Genomic DNA, 20,521 nt, shown 5'->3' with positions numbered 1-20,521 from the left:
TAACATCACTGGGGTAAGAACAATCAAATACATATGATATAAGATATTAGGAGTGTGGGAACAAATCGATTCGAATACGAATCTAATCCGTAGTGCGATCCAGAATCGATTCTCATTTAAAAATTTTTTTTTTTTAATCAATTCAACAAACCAATACACAGCAATACCATAACAATGCAATCCAATTCTAAAACCAAACCTGACCCAGCAACACTCAGAACTGCAATAAACAGAGCAATTGAGAGGAGACACAAACACGACACAGAACAAACCAAAAGTAGTGAAACAAAAATGAATATTATCAACAACAGTATCAATATTAGTTATAGTTTCAGCATAGCAGTGATTAAAAATCCCTCATTGACATCGTCATTAGACATTCATAAAAATTAAAAAAAAGAACAATAGTGTCACAGTGGCTTACACTTGCATCGCATCTCATAAGCTTGACAACATACTGTGTCCAATGTTTTCACAAAGATAAAATAATTCATATTTTTGGTTCGTTTAATAGTTAAAACAAATTTACATTATTGCAATCAGTTGATAAAACATTGTCCTTTACAATTATAAAAGCTTTTTTAAATAAATCTACTACTCTGCTAGCATGTCAGCAGACTGTGGTAGACCCTGCTGAAATCCTATGTATTGAATGAATACAGAGTTGTTTTGAATCGGAAAAATATCGTTTTTGAATCGAGAATCGAATCGAAAATTTTTTATATATTATCGAATCGTGACCCAAAGAATCGATATTGAATCGAATCGTGGGACACCCAAAGATTCACAGCCCTATAAGATATATATTTGATTTAAAGGCTGCCAATCAAGTGGAGGGGTTGCTAACATTGTCTTTTCGGGAGACTGTTGATCAGCTGTTAGATAATGTTTGACTTCACCCTACAAGGCAGGACAACTAAAAGGGAATTAATGTTGTTTTCTTTCTGTTTTATTGGAGAGCAAGTGAGGCAAGTTACAATGCAATTTGCTCTCTCCTGTTCCTTATAATTAGCATCTTACAGAAATGAAATAACATTGACGAGAAGGTCAATAATCCTGATCTATAGTGAAATTAATCCTGCTATCGACACGACAAGCAAACAATACAATTAAGAGAGCAGTGGAAGGAGAAAATAGAAAACCATGCAGACAGAAGGATAGGAGTAGCTCCAAGGAAAAGGATGTATTTTATCTCCTGGGCTCACTGTGCAGAAATCCTATGAAGGCTTCTAATTAATTCATCCATTGTTAATGAAGGCAAGGCGAGGAAGCAGGGATTACACATGAGGAGAGGAAGGAACACAATTAGCGATACTTGCCTAATGATTTCTTTATTAATGCGCCATTTATTCTGCCTTGGTTTGCTGGGCAATGATTATTGGACGTTTGAAAACACCAGCACTTCACCTGACAACATAATTATCTCTCTTAATGTAAGTTATATTTGCAATCAGATTCCAAAAATGTCAGCTGAAACAAAACTGTGATTAGAGTTATTTAAAGAAAGACCATTTTAGGACTATCACAACTGAGGACAAAACACTTTTTGGCGTTTGATCAGCAGGAAAATGTCACAAAAGTGGGTTGTCACACATGTTATATCTAGCCACCAGAGAACACCATCTCTCAAAATTGTTGTTTGGAAATTTATGGAATTGGGATCAGTACTCAACAATATAAGTAAATCAGTTGAACTTGAGGTGAGAGGACTTTTGTTTTTTTTCATGTCAAGTTGTAAATATTTAGCTCCTTTTTATTTGTCTCCCATGAGTTTATAGTAAAATTGTCAAGGCCCGGGCGCACCTCAGTGCGCATTCATCACTGCGCTGCGCGCACCACCTTAAGCAGACCTGCGCGCGCCACTCCGGCTGCAGCAGACTGCTGCAATCCATCTGCAATCAACACACCTGTCACTGATGAACTTCCTCAGCTTCTTATGCCAGTGCAAACCCGCGTTATGGGCCAGAACGTAGCGATCTGTTCCATTACAGTAAGCCGACTCATAATGCTCTATGCACACAGTCTCTCTGTGTTTTCTCCCCCTCCGTGTTCATTTGTCTCGTGTTCCTGTGACGCCTAGCTGGCATCGTGGTGAATAGTTGTTCTCTCGTGGGTGCAGCGGAGGATGGAACACAGCGTGAGGGTAAGGATAATGATTTATTAACACAATAACAAACAGACTAAGAACCAAAGACACTGGCACAAAGGCACTAACAAAAACCAACAGAACTAGCGTGGGAGCCAGAGTGAACAAAAAGCGCTAGTATGTAAACTAGGGACAAGCAAACAAACAAAATAGCATGGACGCTAATCGAATAACAAAAGTCGTTTACCACAATGCCAGAATGCGACGTCATCTGTTGCGTGTAGCAAACTAAAGTCCGAGGATGAAAGGCAAACAAAGATAGGCATATATAGGGGCAGAAATCATCAGGGGCAGGTGCGCGTGATCAAAAATAAGAAACAGGTGACACTAAATGCGTAACTAGGAAACCGAAACAAAACAAGAAGTGCCACCAGGAACTAAAGACGTCAAATACAAAACAGGCTATGATAACAAAACAGAAACAAAACAGAACATGACATGATCCAAGTCTTGGAACATGACAGTTCCCTTGTCGTCTTCCAGCAGCCTTTCTCTGTTTCCGCGTCATAAACTGTGTGTCTCGTCTCCCCGTATTCCCTCTAATTCCCTGGCTGCTGCTTGGATCTTGACCTCCTGCTGGAACAAAGACTTTGACGCCTCGCCTCTGCCCTTCACCTCATGTCTGCCCACAGACCTCAACGTTGCTGTTAAAACACAACAGCTAATCTCTACACATTGTCACCAATGTTTTATCAACTGATTGCATCAATGTAAATTTCTTATAACTATTAAACGAACCAAAAATATGACTTATTTATCTTTGTGAAAACATTGGACACAGTGTGTTGTCAAGCTTGTGTGTACAAGGATCCAAAATGGCCAAATAAAGAGACAGATTATCTGACGTTTTGTATCGCAATATTATGTAAAACCAACTTTTCTTACTTATTGATACCTGCTGATGTGTATTTGGGATCTCCTGCTCAGTGGCCTTGTGGTTCGAGTGTCTGCCCTGAGAATGGTAGGTCGTTAGTTCAAACCCCGGCCGAGTCATATCAAAAACTATAAAATTGGGACCCATTACCTACCTGCTTAGCATTCGGCATCAAGGGGTTGGAAATTGGGGTTGAATCACCCAAAATGATTAACGAGCGCGGCCACCACTGCTGCTCACTGCTCCTCTCACCTCCCAGGGGGTGAACAAGGGGATGGGTCAAATGCAGAGGACAAATTTCACCACACCTAGTGTGTGTGTGACTATCATTGGTACTTTAACTTAATCTGCATTAGTCCTAAAAATATGCGTGGTTCTGCCATTGTAGTCAGCGCTGACACCAAAGTTAATAAGCTCTTTCTTTGTCTCTATCCTCTTGTTTTGAGGCATTCATCCTCCACTGTTGCCATTTCTATCTATATCGGTCAGTTGACGTGCTATTGAAGCGCTAAAATCTGCCCGTACAACAGAGATGACAGGGAGAAGTCGCTGTCGAAGTGGAACCACGTATATAAGAGTGCCCACAAAATGGTGCATCCTGAAGAGACGATCAGAAAGCGGCTAAAAGATGGTCTGTAAACTTAATCCAGGCAACATTTTGACCAAAGAACCACCATTACATGTTATGTAGACCACAAGGAAGTGTTTTAAATATAGACATTTTTTTAACGGGAGTCCTTTAGTGCACCTTATAATGTGTTGCACCTTTAGTATGAAAATAAGCCTGAATAGGTAGTGCGCCTTATAACCCAGTGCGCCCTATTGTCTAAAAAATATTGTAAATTGGTAGATGCTTACATGTAGGGCGGTATACCGGTATTGCAGTTAATACCGGTATATTTTACAAATAGATATGTATTTGAGACAGTAACGCCATTCCAGCATCTTTTGATGTGTCTTTGTTAAGGCCGTTTGCGCTTCTCTGCGCCTGATGTGCGAAGCACAAGGCATCTTCTTTGGCTTCCCCCCTTTCGTGTTTATGGAAACTTCTCTGAAGCACTATGACACAGCAAATGATGCGCTGCGCATAAAAAATAAATATATATATTGCGTCCAGTGCCAACTTCTCGACTGCTAAATGATGCATTGCTTTGGTCAGCGACTGCATTTGGCAATTGGTGAGTGACCACATCTTTATTTAAAGGAGCCATATGTAGTAATGTGGCCAAAAATGGTACTGCAATCACGGTCAAAATTCGGTAGTCCCCTCCCACTCTCCCTGACTGAGGTTGCCAGATACGCAGCCAAATCCGAATCCCACTCCAAGGAACTTCGAATGGCAAGCGACGAGTCCTACACTGTAGGTTTCTCTTGTTTATGCTTCTTGCAAGATGGTTTACTAAGTAATTATGCCACATTTTTACTAATGTTTAGTTTAGTTTATTATTTCTTTGGTCAGTGGTCAACAAAATAAACAAACGGTTTTACATAAACAAACAGTTGTGCATAAATTGAAAATGTTGCAGACCGAAAGGGTTTAGGCTGAAGTTGATATGTTAAGTAAGTTAAATAATAAGTTAAATGTCGTTTAGCTAAATGTATTTGTAAAGTCACACAGCAATATTTTAGTCGGGACAGATTGTTGGCATTACCCTGCTAAAATGTCTAGTTTGACCGCACAGACCACCATCAAAATATATAATATAAAATAAAATATAATATATATATCGCATAGGCCTACTTTGATGGCAAGCCAAGACCAACAGTAAAATTACTGCCACATTTCGTCCAGCATAACTCCATGTTACATCCTACCAGACACACTGCATTCTCTTCCATGTACGCACATCACCATTATTCAGTGCAGAATGTTACGCAAAAAACATGTTACACAAAAATCATATAGCCTACTAGCATGTCAATACACGGAGTAGAAAATCATTACATTGTGCCGAGCAAATACCACCACATTTGTGCCTGATGCACATTTAGTACCAGAAACCGCAATTAGCCGTACAGATGTTGGAACCCATTGCTTCAGCTTATCAGCATATTAATAACGAAATAGGCACTGACACTACCCATATTCACATAGGTTTTATTTGTCAAAAAACTATTTTGCCCTGTCAGTTCGATGACACATTGACATACAGGCTAACGGGCATATATTTCCCCCAATAGCCTTTACGTCTATGTGTCATTGACTGGGCTAGCATGCTAAGCATTCAATGCATGTATTGGACAATAAAGTTTACAAACAAAATGACCATTTCCATTTATTACAAGTAATAGGAAAAAGTAAATGCCTTACTTACCTATCAAGGAGGAAATGAGCAGGTTTGGCATCAGATGAAAAAATCTTCTCAGCCTTCTGTCGTCTCCATCTTTCAAAGGTGTCTACGATACAAATCCTCATTTTGCTCCTGGCTTTGTCATGAATAAGTTGAGTATCATAACGACGCCTTTCAGATTTACTAAGGTCTGACATGTTTACTAACTTTACCAGTGGCAGTAGCTCGACGAAGGTGGCGGTGCGTAACTGGCAACCTGGATATGACACACTCACAAACTTTCTAATTGGTCAAACTGTAAAGGGCGGGACATCGAAATAAAAACAATAACAATATTTCGGGGCTGTAAATCTAATTTTGAAATAAGCATATCGCGGCTGAACTACCGTTATCAGTTATAGAGGTACTTGAAAAGAACATGATTTATTAATGCCTTTTGACAAAATCAGGACCATTTAATGATGACTTGACATGAAATTATTACATATGGCCCCTTTGAATATACACCAATTAGTCTGAGAGCCTATATCTCTTCTTGTAGCGACTTTATCACTTATCTGTCTGTTTATGTTGTTAAGTCCTGTTTGCAACTTAGCATAGATGCTAACTGCTGCTTGCGCCGTGTGTCAAATGTTTAGCTACAACTTGCTTAAAAAGTGCCTCTCCCCATTGCCTGTGCAAACTAAGCTACTGTAGTATAGCAGCTGGGGCTGAAAAGTAGTTTTAATTTTAACAGCCAGTGGCTTTCCCCATAGTGAGCGAGTAGAAGCTCCATCTATCCCCAGGCTGTACTCCTGAAGCTATAAGAAAACTAGAAAGTTGATTTTTGTGACTCATCCAATTACTTATCCAACTACTTTATACCATTCTGAGAATAAAAGTCCTCTGCAGTGTACAGTTGTTCTTTGTCTATTTCTTTCGACAGAGTAAAACATTTCGGAAAATAATAGCCCTAGTGTGCAAAACGCAAAAGTCCACTTCAGAGCAACCTGGCTCTCGGGAAGAAATGTTATGAATTTACTACCGTTTTGTATCGTCATGATCAATATCCAAAAGCTAATTTATTACTTGGTATTGCTGCCCAATGCAGATTATCTAGTGGCAGTGAAAGAAGAGCCCACAATGCTGTTTATAGCTGAGTAGGTTTAACCGGTGTTAGGACTTGCCAGGGGATTCGTAGAGGAGCAGAGGGCAAGCATGGTGGGCTGCTGGAGGGATGGGGCATCCAAGCGTCCGAGGGCGAAGAAGGATTGCCTTTCAAGAATTACGAGCCATTAAATCAGAGCTTGGAAATTTCAAGGTTCCCCAAGACTGCTGCACAAGGAATCTGGGCTGGAGAAATATTGTTTATGATTTGAAAGGCTTGGCGATGGATTTATAAAAGAAACATTCATCATTGCAGGAAAACGGAACAAAACATTCAGGAAATAAATACTCACTCTATAGGTATACTTGTCACCCAGACAGCACAATAACAAGTGAATTGGGAGGGACATCCTTCATTCGATGGCAGCTGCAGCCCCAAACATGCGCTGTCTACACGTGTGGAGCTGTGGGGCAGTTCATGTGGAAAAGTATCAGTGAAAATGTTTTACTAAATACCATAATAAAGATTTGTATACTGTTATATAAATTTTCTGATAAATGACGGTGTTTCCGCTACGAAACTCAACATCTCATACTTTTATGTTCCTATCATTGCCCATTTGAAGTATCAATGTGATTGAGTTCTCCAGTAAACACAATTAAGAATATTGATTATCTCAGTCCAAAGTGTCCCATGAGTAAATGAATATGGCTTCAGTGTTGTAACATGTTACAGGAAGGTGATTGCTTTCTGTCAGTGACCTTGAGACGGTGTGGAAAATCTATGCTGATGTCTCACTGCTATTTGGTTACAAGAACAAGTAAACTTACAAGTACAACACTTTTATTTCATGGAGGATCATTATGAAAAGGCAGCTCAAAGTGTCGCTTACGTCTTCTCTCCATGCTTCAAGGGGGCCTTGAGCAAAATTTGATTTTAAGGCCCTCTATTTCTGCCAAAAATATTGATTGCTGATCATTCCCACACCCAGATAGATAGATAGTACTTTATTTGATTCCTTCAGGAGAGTTCCTTCAGGAAAATTAAAGTGTTAAATTAAGTATTAACTCTTAGCGGCTCTGGCAATGTTGTTTACATTATCATATTGTTAGCCTGGCATGTCTTGACATATGACATGCCATTTATAATTCATGGTTGTGGTGCAGTTAAGAACATAAATATTACCATCAATCATTCAATCAAAGATTATCTATATAGCCCTTAATCACAAATGTCTCAAAGGGCTGCACAAACCGCAACCACATCCTCTGCTGAGATCCCACATCAGCCCAAAAAAAGAAATCCACCCATTGAGAACATTGTAAAATCTTTGAAGAGACTGCATACATACAGCAATATTAATGATAATTGGTTTGTACTTGTGTAGCGCTTTTCTACCTTCAAGGTACTCAAAGCGCTTTGACACTACTTCCACATTTACCCATTCACACACACATTCACAACCTGATGGAGGGAGCTGCCATGCAAGGCGCTAACCAGCACCCATCAGGAGCAAGGGTGAAGTGTCTTACTCAGGACACAACGCACGTGACAAGGTTGGTACTAGGTGGGGATTGAACCAGGGGCCCTCAAGTTGCGCACGGCCACTCTACCACTGCGCCACACCGACCATAATATTTGGTTAAATGTCCCTTGGCAAGTTTCACTGCAATAAGGCGCTTTTGGTAGCCATTCACAAGCTTCTGGTTGACTTTTTGACCACTCCTCTTGACAGAATTGGTGCAGTTCAGCTAAATTTGTTCGTTTTCTGACACGGACTTGTTTCTTCAGTATTGTCCACACGTTTAAGTCAGGACTTTGGAAAGGCCATTCTAAAACCCTAATTCTAGCCTGATTTAGCCATTCCTTTAGCACTTTTGACGTGTGTTTGGGGTCCTTGTCCCTTTGGAACACCCAACTGCGCCCAAAACCCAACCTCCGAGCTGATAATTTTAGGTTGTCCTGAAGAATAGGTAAAGAAGGTAATCCTTGTTTTTCATAGTCTCATTTACTCTCTGTAAAGCACAAATTCCATTGGCAGCAAAACAGGCCGGGAGCATAATACCACCACAATAATACTACAACAATCTTTTGCATTAAAATAACACTTCCGTTTGCATGAATTAAAGCAAGCTATAAAAGCATATCAACAACACATAACTTGGCCTACTTCAACTTTAACAACACCCCCACATCAAACCGTGACGACAGTGCAAGACAATGTATAAACGATAAAACATTGAATATTAGGAGTATGCAAAATTCGACTTGACCTTGTTTACTTTCATGACAACTTCCTTAAAGTTTTGTAATCATTTACAAATATCGAACAACTAAACCGCTCCAAACACGTTTCAACATGTTCGAAACATGCACTTTTTGGAGAACTGTATTATTTTCCGTTTTGTGCCCAAGGGACTGATTTTATTTAACACTATTATTATATATACACTTACAGTGATCACAGAGACAGGTGTTTTTTGTGTTACTGTATATATTAGTTTTTCTGAAAAATCTCACTTAATATACTTTGGGTAACAACAGTCAATATTAATTTATTTAATTGTTTTAGGGGGATAACAACAGTCAATATTTATTTATTTATTTATTTTTTCTTATAAAATAAAAGAGAGCTTTTGTTAAACCAAATATTGTGTATTTTTTTCCTCTCTGGATTCGAAAAGAGAATCGATAAGGAAATAGGTTCGATAAGACAATTTGATAAAGGGCTCGAACTCGATAATTTCTTGTCAAACATCATCCCTACACCCTACTGTAAGTTACTTGTTAAGCGAGACTAATCTGCTACTCCTCTCATCGTTGCCTCTTGCAGGCAGGGGCCAGAGACAAAACACTCTCAGTGTTGACTACCTGAAAGTAGATTTTGCATGTGCACATGAATATGTTGCTATAAGTGGCTTATTGCTGTCTTGTAGTGACTGTTTTATAACATTAGGAGAACATCTCCCTGGACTGTAGCAGTAGCACAAACACAATGCACTCTAGAATATTAGAATTATTCCCAATATATGGAGAGGTTGATGAATTATTGATGTTCCGACAAGAAGAATAAGAGATTATATTGAAAGCTGTATAGTCAACACATTAAAGCTAAAAGAAAGCCTGGTATGCATCACTTGTAATGTGTCACCAGAATAGTGTTCGAAGGAAAGAACAATGAGAAAATTGTGCGAATGCATGATAGTCTAAATGCCCTATAAAGTCACACTACACCTGTTTAAATATTGTAAATCTACAAGCTAAAGTTTAATTCCAGCTTGTAGATTACATTTCGTTGTATATGTTGTTGTACATGTGTTGGCCCTGCGATGAGGTGCTTACTTGTCCAGAGTGTACACCGCCTTCCGCCCGAATGCAGCTGAGATAGGCTCCAGCACCCACCATAACTCCGAAAGGGACAAGCTGTAGAAATGGATGGATGGATGGATGTTGTTGTACAATGACGATAAAAGTTTCTAGTTCTATTTCTTAGGTATCACTAGGGAGTTAAACACAGTAATTTGTCCAAAATTAACTGTTAATCCAATTTAAATTCACAATATGTATATTAACATGTATACAATGATTAGAAATAGAGGCAAACTAACAATATTCTTACAATGAAGGGATTATTTAAAAAATAAATAAATAAAAAACAACTGGATTACACAATAAATAATTAATATTTAAAATAATAATGTCACTAATGATAAAATGAATAATTAAAATATGACGTCAAATTAAGTCATCATATAGCCAAGAAAATAGAGCAAATTAAATAAATAGTAAAACTTTTGTAAACATTTCCTCTCCCTTCAAGAATTACATTTTAAGTGTGCTCCATCAACTGCCACGATGCATCTATTCCCTAACGACAGAATGCTGGGCATTATTTGAAAACAAGTAAATACAACGCTATTTTAAGTTACGGTTTTCCCCAAATGCAAAGGGATTGTAAAAAACAGCAACCACAAAGTGCAAAGAAAAATAATCCTGCTAAACAACGTAAACAGTAATTACATCAGTGGTGTGCCGTCAGGGCCAGCAAGGCCTCTGCTGGCCAAACATAACAAGAAATCATGATCATAAATAAAGATCCAAATATTATTTTTTAATGTAATTTCCCTAAATATAAAAAATTATTCATGTCCTTCCAGTGCTGTTGTTTTTAGTTTTAGTTTGTATTCAATCAGAATTCAGCTAGTTTATGTTGCCGTACAAATCTGCCTGAGGCCTTCAGAATCAACAATGCAGGCGTCCGTGCACTGTAAGTGAACAGGGACATATAGGTGATAGACAGTTGTGATAGCCAATCAGATCACAAGTTGTTGTCAGTAAGGCGTTCTAGATGGTCTTACATTGAACGTTACATTTACGCGTCCTGTGATTGGATACTCATCGGGACTGTTAGCGGAGAACACATAGAGTTGAGAGACAGTTGCGATAGCCGATCAGATGACAAGTTGTTGACAGTATCCTATCCAAGTAGCCTGATGTTAACAGGACTGTGATTGGATACTCACTTGTCATTCCAAAGTGAGTATCCAATCACGAGTCTAAATCTAGCAGGAAGTGTTGTGTCGTATCCAAACCCGGAGAGCAGAGAAGAAGAAAAAAATGTTGATATATACATATTTACAAATATATATGCAGATATATATTTGCAAGGCCATCTTCAAGAAGGATATTTAAAGTGAAACAACATTTTGTGAGACGATGTTGGCCAACCCCAGAAGCTAGCTCAGCTGTTCTGGCGATGAAATGGGGAATTGCCCGCCATTTGCACTCGAATAAATCGCTGATGACGGGTACTACTGGCTTATACAGCGTCGAATAGGTGCTACAACTTGAGTTCAAATATTAAATTTTTCACTTTTAATATGTTTTTTCCGATTTTGATTTTAAAATGCGCCAAAAAATAACCCGTATTGTACACTGTTGAGGTGATTTATTGCACAGTAGTGCGTACATGTGTTTCCGTATAGTATTTCTCCAACAATGGTCATGTGGCGACATAAACTATGGTATTTTGAGAGGTCATCATTGAAGTCGGACATCATTGAAGGCCTAGGTGGGAAACGCACGGGCCGCCATTGAATTACATATAGAAAAAAACCTCAACAATATTCCTACAATACAGTGACAGAAAATACAAATTGATGTGTTGGTTGTTAATTTTAAAAAAAATAGACATCTACACTTGTTTAAACAACAACAAGAGGAACACAATATATATCCCTACATTTGACATTGACAGACCATTACAAATAATGTGTTGAAAATTGTTGCAAACCAGGTGAAATGAATTTTAACGCTATTTTGATATAATTAAAGATAACATGGTACAAAAAGAGGAAAACCATCAGTATTACTATAATATAGTGACTGACAATAATAATGTGTTAAATATTACTAAAAACCGAGTGGAATTAAACATTGACGCCATTTTGATATCAATAAACATAACGTCACATTAATTTTTCTTATATCCAAGAAAATAAAGTAAATTAGGAAAACGGCAAATTACTATTGAAACATTGTTTAATTCTCTTTGTAACAATCACATTGGCTTTAAAACAACTGGTGTGACTTCTGTAAATGGGTAAAAATAATGTGAAATAGCATTTTCTTATTTTTTTTCCTGCACTACCAAGAGCTAATGCAACAAAATTGCGTTCTTATTTGTACTGTAAAGTTCAAATTTGAATGAAAATAAAAAGGAAGTCTAAATCTAAGTCTAATACTTTAAATTTGAAAATGGTATAATGACAAAAGGTAGAAAAAAGTAAACAACATGGTGGTCTCCACTTTGACTGCCATTGGATGGTTCAGTTTAAAAAAGTGCATTGCAGCTACAGCAAATTGTCCTTTTTTAATTAATTTGGGATGTAATTTCTTGTTTCTTTCATTGAAACAAATATATTACCTTCTTGTTTGGAACATTTACTTCCTGCAAGCCCCACTTTCCAAATGTTACTTGTTACAACTGCGGTGAAAGACAGTGTAAATGGTTATGTGTCAATATGAGTCCTCTGATTAACTGATGACCAGTCCAGGCTGTACTCAACCTCTCACTTTAAGTTAGCTGTGATAGGCTCTCGCTGGCCTGGAACTGAGGACAAGCAACATAGTCATTGGAGAATCATATCAATGTACAAAACCCAAAACCAGTGAAGTTGGCACGTTGTGTAAATCGTAAATAAAAACATAATACAATGATTTGCCAATCATTTTCAACCTAAATTCAATTGAATAGACTGCAAAGACAAGATATTTAATGTTCAAACTGGTAAACTTTCTTATTTTTTGCCAATATTAGCTCATTTGGAATTTGATGCCTGCAACATGTTTAAAAAAAGCTGGCAGAAGTGGCAAAAAAGAGTGAGAAAGTTAAGGAATGCTCATCAAACAATTATTAGGAACATCCCACATTTGAACAGGCTAATTGGGAACAGGTGGGTGCCGTGATTGGGTATAAAAGCAGCTACCATGAAATGCTCAGTCATTCACAAACAGGTATGGGGCGAGGGTCACCACTTCGTGAACAAATGCGTGAGAGAATTGTCCAACAGTTTAGGAACAACACAGCTATTGCAAGGAATTTAGGGATTTCACCATCTACGGTCCGTAATATTATCAAAACGTTCAGAGAATCTGGAGAAATCACAGCATTTAAGCTGCAAGGCCGAAAACCAACATTGAATGCCTGTGCTTTTGAGTCCTCAAATGGTACTGCATCCATAAGCAACATCGGTGTGTAAAGGATATCACCAGATGGGTGCAGGAACACATCAGAAAACCACTGTCAGTAACTAGAGTTAGTCGCAATATCTGTAAGTGCAAGTTAAAACTCTACTATGTAAAGCCAAATCCATTTATCAACAACACCCACAACTTTGCTGGGCCCAAACTCATCTAAGATGGACTGATGCAAGTGGAAAAGTGTTCTGTGGTCTGACAAGTCCACATTTCAAATTGTATTTGGAAGCTGTGGACGTGGTGTCGTCCGGACCAAAGAGGAAAAGAACCATCCAGACTGTTATCGGTGCAAAGTTCAAAAGCCAGCATCTGTGATGGTATGGGGGTGTATTAGTGCCCAAGGCATGGGTAAATTACACATCTGTGAAGGCACCATTAATACTGAAAGGTAAATACAGGATTTGGAGCAACATATGCTGTTATCTAAAGAACGCTATCATGGACACCCTTGCTTATTTCAGCAAGACAATGCCAAGCCAAGTGTTACAACAGCGTGGATTTGTACCAGACTGGCCTGCTTGTAGTCCAGACCTGTCACCCATTGAAAATCTGTGGCGCAATATGAAGCCTAAAATACTACAAGGGAGACCCGAGACTGTTGAACAACTTAAGCTGTACATCAAGCAAGAATAGGAAATAATTCCCTGCGATGAGGTGGCGACTTGTCCAGGGTGTACCCCGCCTTCCGCCCGATTGTAGCTGAGATAGGCGCCAGCGCCCCCCGCGACCCCAAAAGGGAATAAGCGGTAGAAAATGGATGGATGGATGGATGGAATTCCATCTGAAAAGCTTCAAAAATTGGTCTCCTCAGTTCCCAAAAGTTAACTGAGTGTTGTTAAAAGGAAAGGCCATGTAACACAGTGGGAAAAATGCCACTGTGTCAACATTTTTGCAATGTGTTGCTGCCTTTAAATTCTAAGTTAATGATTATTTGCAAAAAAAAAAAAATTAAGTTCGAACATTAATATCTTGTCCTTGCAGTCTATTCAATTGAGTATAAATTGAAAAAGGTTTGCAAATCATTGCATTCTGTTTTTATTTACAATTTACACAACGCCCCAACTTCACTGGTTTTGGGATTGGTGTTTTATAACAATTAATAAACCAAAATACATTACCATAAATGACACTCTTACTTTTCCTGCAGGGTTCAAGTCAGTGGTTCAAAACCACGACACACCTGCATTTGAATAATGGAAAGAGATAGATACCGAAACCTGGTAACCCTTAATGGCCCTGTGCAAGGCGTAGAAAGTGGCAACCAGTCCGAAAAAAGTAGCTATCAGTGCTTCATTTGGGTTATAAATTCATGCAGACTCAGCCTCTGGCAATAAGTGCTTGAAGGTAATGTGCAAGTAACATCTTGTAAGCAATTTAGCTTCCTGACAGAGGCACACAAAGTCTGACACTCTTGCCTTTATTGCCGAACTTAACTTCAAATGCACAATTCACAGTAGCACTCTACAACAGCAACACAACATTTTCCCAGGATACACTAATCCCAGTCACGGCAAGTGAGGTGCATTCACGGACTGAACATCAAAATTATAATACACACAGGTCGTTTTTTGCTGTCTTTTCTGCGCTAAATGTGGCAATTTATTGTGGATTTTATGTAATTGTGTTAAATTTTAAAATGTGTGGCCACTGGTTAGTATGTAGGCCACATAGTCAGGTAAATTCGGGTTCAAATGTCTGTTTGCAAGGTCTCTCTGTGTAGAGTTTGAAAACTTTCTCGGGTACTCTGCCTTCCTTCCACATTCCAAAAAATACACATTCGGTTAAATAGAGACTCTAAATTGTGCACAGGAGTGAATGGTTTTTTAATTGTGGTGACCAGTAGGGTGGACTTGGATTCTTGCATGAAGTCAGCTGGGATAGGCTTCAACTTACTTGTGGCCTTAGTGAGGATAAGCTGTATAGAAAATGCATGGATTGATTGATTTGTTCCCTAAATTAAATTGTATGTATTTTATTGAAGTACTTATATTAATTTACAAAATCCCATAAAAATTAAAAAAGTATTGTTTTTAAACAAACTATATATGTTTTACATAGATGAACAGGCAACATGAAAACAATACATATTTTCTTGATATTTGCCACAAGACAGTTCAACACAAATATTAAAAAAACAATGGTTATTTTCGCCCTGCGATGAGGTGGCGACTTGTCCAGGGTGTACCCCGCTTTCCGTCCGATTGTAGCTGAGATAGGCACCAGCGCCCCCCGCGACCCCAAAGGGAATAAGCGGTAGAAAATGGATGGCAATGGTTATTTTCCTACTTCAGGTAAACAACTTTCATGCAGTTTGGCTAATCAGAAGCTGGTAATAGCAAAAACAGCAGACTGGTTTTGGTTTTGCATTTCGGCACCTCTGTTTTTCAAAATAATTACAAAGTAGATGCACATTATTGTTTGAAATCCAGAGAAACAACATGATTGAATATGTTTTATTGTGTGCCACAAGTTGCCTGTATAGCTGCTGTTACACACAATGATATCAGCACACATATGGGAATACATACATTACATAGTTTCCTCCAATTTAAAGTGCACATGCCAAAAAGTTCAGTGTTACGTGTTTATAATCCATAGTTCAAGTTTTGCAAGCTGCATCTTTAAGGGTCACGATCGGCTTAGCTGGAGTAAGAACCCAACGCAGAGCCAAAAATAACTAAGGATATACACATAAAGGGTAACTGCACTTTGTTTTTGGAAATTTGCCTATCGTTTACAACCATGATGAAACAATAGATGGATTTTTTTTTAATGCATTGTAAATATTAAATACAGGTAAATAAAAGTACGCTTACAAAGTAGCCAAAGGGAGCTCCTTTATGTTGCCCATAAAATTCAATAAATAACCAATCACTGGCAACAACACTCCATTTACATTTTGCGATTTTAATAATGACCAAGTATTAGTTATTTTGTTATTATAAGCACTAACGCAGACAAAGTATTTATAGTGACTACGTGGTCACTACCTTGTGTGCCTGTGTTTACATCATCGAGTGCTCTGCTGTTTCCTTGCTTCCTTGCTCCTTGGAAGTTTATTGTAGATCATAAATCGTGCTTCTCACCTGGACAGAAGACGTCTGACTAGGTATTTCAACAAGTTAGTAGACTTTGACAGCTGTTTAGGACCCGTAAATACCCTGAACAACACAAAAAGATGTTTGGTCGTCTTGTCTCCCCAACCTGTTTCTTCGCAAGGATGATGAGACGTCCGTCACCTAAATCAATCAATCAATCAATGTTTACTTATATAGCCCTAAATCACTAGTGTCTCAAAGGGCTGCACAAACCACTACGACATCCTCGGTAGGCCCACATAAGGGCAAGGAAAACTCACACCCAACGTCGGTGACAATGATGACTATGAGAACCTTGGAGAGGAGGAAAGCAATGGATGTCGAGCGGGTCCAACATGATACTGTGAAAGTTCAATCCATAATGGATCCAACACAGTCGCGAGAGTCCAGTCCAAAGCGGATCCAACACAGCAGCGAGAGTCCCGTTCACAGCGGAGCCAGCAGGAAACCATCCCAAGCGGAGGCGGATCAGCAGCGCAGAGATGTCCCCAGCCGATACACAGGCAAGCAGTACATGGCCACCGGATCGGACCGGACCCCCTCCACAAGGGAGAGTGGGACATAGAAGAAAAAGAAAAGAAACGGCAGATCAACTGGTCTAAAAAGGGAGTCTATTTAAAGGCTAGAGTATACAAATGAGTTTTAAGGTGAGACTTAAATGCTTCTACTGAGGTGGCATCTCGAACTGTTACTGGGAGGGCATTCCAGAGTACTGGAGCCCGAACGGAAAACGCTCTATAGCCCGCAGACTTTTTTTGGGCTTTGGGAATCACTAATAAGCCGGAGTCCTTTGAACGCAGATTTCTTGCCGGGACATATGGTACAATACAATCGGCAAGATAGGATGGAGCTAGACCGTGTAGTATTTTATACGTAAGTAGTAAAACCTTAAAGTCACATCTTAAGTGCACAGGAAGCCAGTGCAGGTGAGCCAGTACAGGCGTAATGTGATCAAACTTTCTTGTTCTTGTCAAAAGTCTAGCAGCCGCATTTTGTACCAACAGTAATCTTTTAATGCTAGACATGGGGAGACCCGAAAATAATACGTTACATGAACATCCTAGCAGACGGCATCCTAATGACAGCAAACTTTGTACAGTATTTGATGTTTTTTTTATGTTTGTTGGCTCTCATACAGACTGCGTTTTTGAAATAAATGAATAACAACCATCATCATGTCTCTCACAATGATTGTGAGCGATAGGCAATATTCCATAAAAACTGATATAGCACACAGAAGGTGTGGAGAGGTAACGGTTAACACCAAACTGGGACTGAGCCACAGGGAACGAGAAGCGTGAGTGGAGCCAAATCAAAGGAGATGTCCAGAACTGGAAGGATGTAACATTAGGAATCTACTGGTGCTGAGTGAAGGCACTGGAGAGCTTAAGTTTTTAGGAGGTATTGAGCATCAGGTGTGTGCGCAGGTGGCTACACCATGACCCAGAAACCAGGCACTGCAACAAAAGCAGAGCTGCCAAATTATGACATTAAGAACAACTGTGGACGAAAAGCCTAAACCTTTTTTAAATTTTAAAAATGTGTTTATTTGCATACAGACATGTCATAAGTTGTGTTACATGCAAAAAGCAATAAAAGGATTGTTTCTATCTTGTTTAAACACACTGTATTACTGTAAGGGTATACTGTATGTTTTAGGATGTAATTTATTAGTTACTGTTACCTTTGGTATGGTGGTACACAATACATTACGGCATTTTTTCAGACATATGTTGAAGGGCCAAATTGCAGTGCAAGTCTGAGAATGTGTTCATCAATGACATGCCACTTCTTGTATTTTGTTGACAAATTTCCTGAAGGCTTCCGCCAGGAATTTGTTAAGTATGGATGAATTAATTCATTCGAGTGTGCAGAATCTGCTGATGTTGATGAGTCAGGGCGTGCTCTCTAGTACACATTTGGTTTTTTTTTTGATTGATTGAAACATTTATTAGGAGATTGCACGGTTCAGTACATGTTCCGTACAATCGACCACTAAATGGTAACACCCGAATACGTTTTTTAACTTGTTTAAGTCGGGGTCCACTCTTGAAGAGTGTCTTTAGAATGAACACAAGAGTTCAGGGAACAAGTGAGCCAATAACATTTTGTCCACCAGCGACGCTGAGATCATTATTCATGCATTCGTTACGTCTCGTCTCGATTACTGTAACGTATTATTTCCGAGCCTCCCTATGGCTAGCATTAAAGATTACTGTTGGTTCAAAATGTGTCTGCTAGACTTTTGACAAGAACAATAAAGTTTGATCATATTACGCCTATACTGGCTCACCCGCACTGGCTTCCTGTGCACTTAAGATGCGACTTTAGGGTTTTACTACTTACGTATAAAATTCTACACGGTCTGGCTCCATCCTATCTTGCCGATTGCATTGTACCATATGTCCCGGCAAGAAATCTGCGTTCAAAGGACTCCGGCTTATTAGTGATTCCCAGAGCCCAAAAAACAGTCTGTGGGCTATACAGCATTTTATATTCGGGCTTCAGTACTCTGAAATGCCCTCCCGGTAACAGTTGGAGATGCTACCTCAGTAAAAGCATTTAAGTCCCATTTTAAAACTCATTTGCATACTCTAGCCCAGGGGTCGGGAACCTTTTTGGCTGAGAGAGCTATGTAAGCCAGATATTTCAAAATGTATTTCCGTGAGAGCCATATAATATTTTTTAACACTGAATACAACTAAGTGCGTGCATTTTTAAGTAAGACCAACATTTTTGGAGTATAATAAGTCTCTTATTCTTTTTTAATAACATAGTTATTTTAAAGTTAACCAATAATAAATATAATACTTCTTACCATTAATGCGACATCTTGAACAGGTGCAATAGAAAACGGATGGTTGGATTAGAATGCATGAGAATGTTTTATAATTTTAACGTTATTTTTAACACTGTGATTACCAGCAGAATTATTAATTACTTATCGTGTTAAACAATGTCAGCTAAGATTTATCTGAGAGCCAGATGCAGTCATCAAAAGAGCCACATCTTGCTCTAGAGCAGGGGTCAGCAACCCAAAATGTTGAAAGAGCCATATTGGACCAAAAATACAAAAACAAATCTGTCTGGAGCCGTAAAAAATTAAAAGCCATATTACATACAAACAGTGTGTCATGAGATATAAATTGAATTATGAGGACTTAAAGGAAACTAAATGAGCAAATTTAGCTACAAATATAGCTACAAATGAGGCATAATTATGCAATATATACATATAGCTAGTCTAAATAGCATGTTAGCATCGATTAGCTTACAGTCATGCAGGGACCAAATATGTCTGATTAGCACACTCCACACAACTCAATAACATCAACAAAACTCACCTTTGTGCATTCATGGACAACATTATAAGTTTGGTGGACAAAATGAGACAGAAAAAGAAGTGGCATTAATCACGTCTTAGAAAGTCGGAGAAACTCAACTAGGGCGAGTTCAAGGACCGCCAAAATTAGTAGGACAAAACGGCGCTCGCCAAATACTCGAATCAGTGAAGCATGTTTAATATAAACAGTGTGCTTTATAGCAATTAGGGAGGTTTGTGTCATGTTTGTCCTCCTACAGAAACCATATTAAAACAAAAAATATGTTTTTTTCCCCCTCATCATTTCCATTTTTCATATATTTTTGAAAAAGCGATGAGCTGGCGACTTGTCCAGGGTGTACCCCGCCTTCCGCCCGATTGTAGCTGAGATAGGCGCCAGCGCCCCCCGCGACCCCGAAAGGGAATAAGCGGTAGAAAATGGATGGATGGATGGATATATTTTTGAAAAAGCTACAGAGAGCCACTAGGGCGGCGCTAAAGAGCCGCATGCGGCTCCAGAGCCGCGGGTTGCCGACCCCTGCTCTAGAGCCACAGGTTCCCCACTCCTGCTCTAGCCTCTAAACCAGGGGTCGGGAGCCTTTTTGGCTGAGAGAGCCATGAAAGCCAAATATTTTAAAATATATTTCTGTGAGAGCCATATAATATTTTTTCACACTGAATACAACTAAATGCGTGCATTTTTAAGTAAGACAAACATTTTTAGAGTGTATTAGTCCCTTGTTCTTTTTAATAAAATTGTTATTCTAAAGTTAACCAATAATAAATATAATACTTTTTACCATTAATGCGACACCTCGAACAGGTGCGATAGAAAACGGACGGTTGGATTAAAATGGATGAGAATGTTTTATAATTTGAAGGTTATTTTTAACACTGCAATTACCAGCGGAATTATTCATTACTTATCGTGTTAAGCAATGTGA

Source organism: Nerophis ophidion, linkage group LG06 (genome assembly GCF_033978795.1).
Source record: "Nerophis ophidion isolate RoL-2023_Sa linkage group LG06, RoL_Noph_v1.0, whole genome shotgun sequence".
Taxonomy (NCBI): domain Eukaryota; kingdom Metazoa; phylum Chordata; class Actinopteri; order Syngnathiformes; family Syngnathidae; genus Nerophis; species Nerophis ophidion.
The sequence above is the reverse complement of the archived record's forward strand: the minus strand, read 5'-3'. Positions refer to the sequence as shown.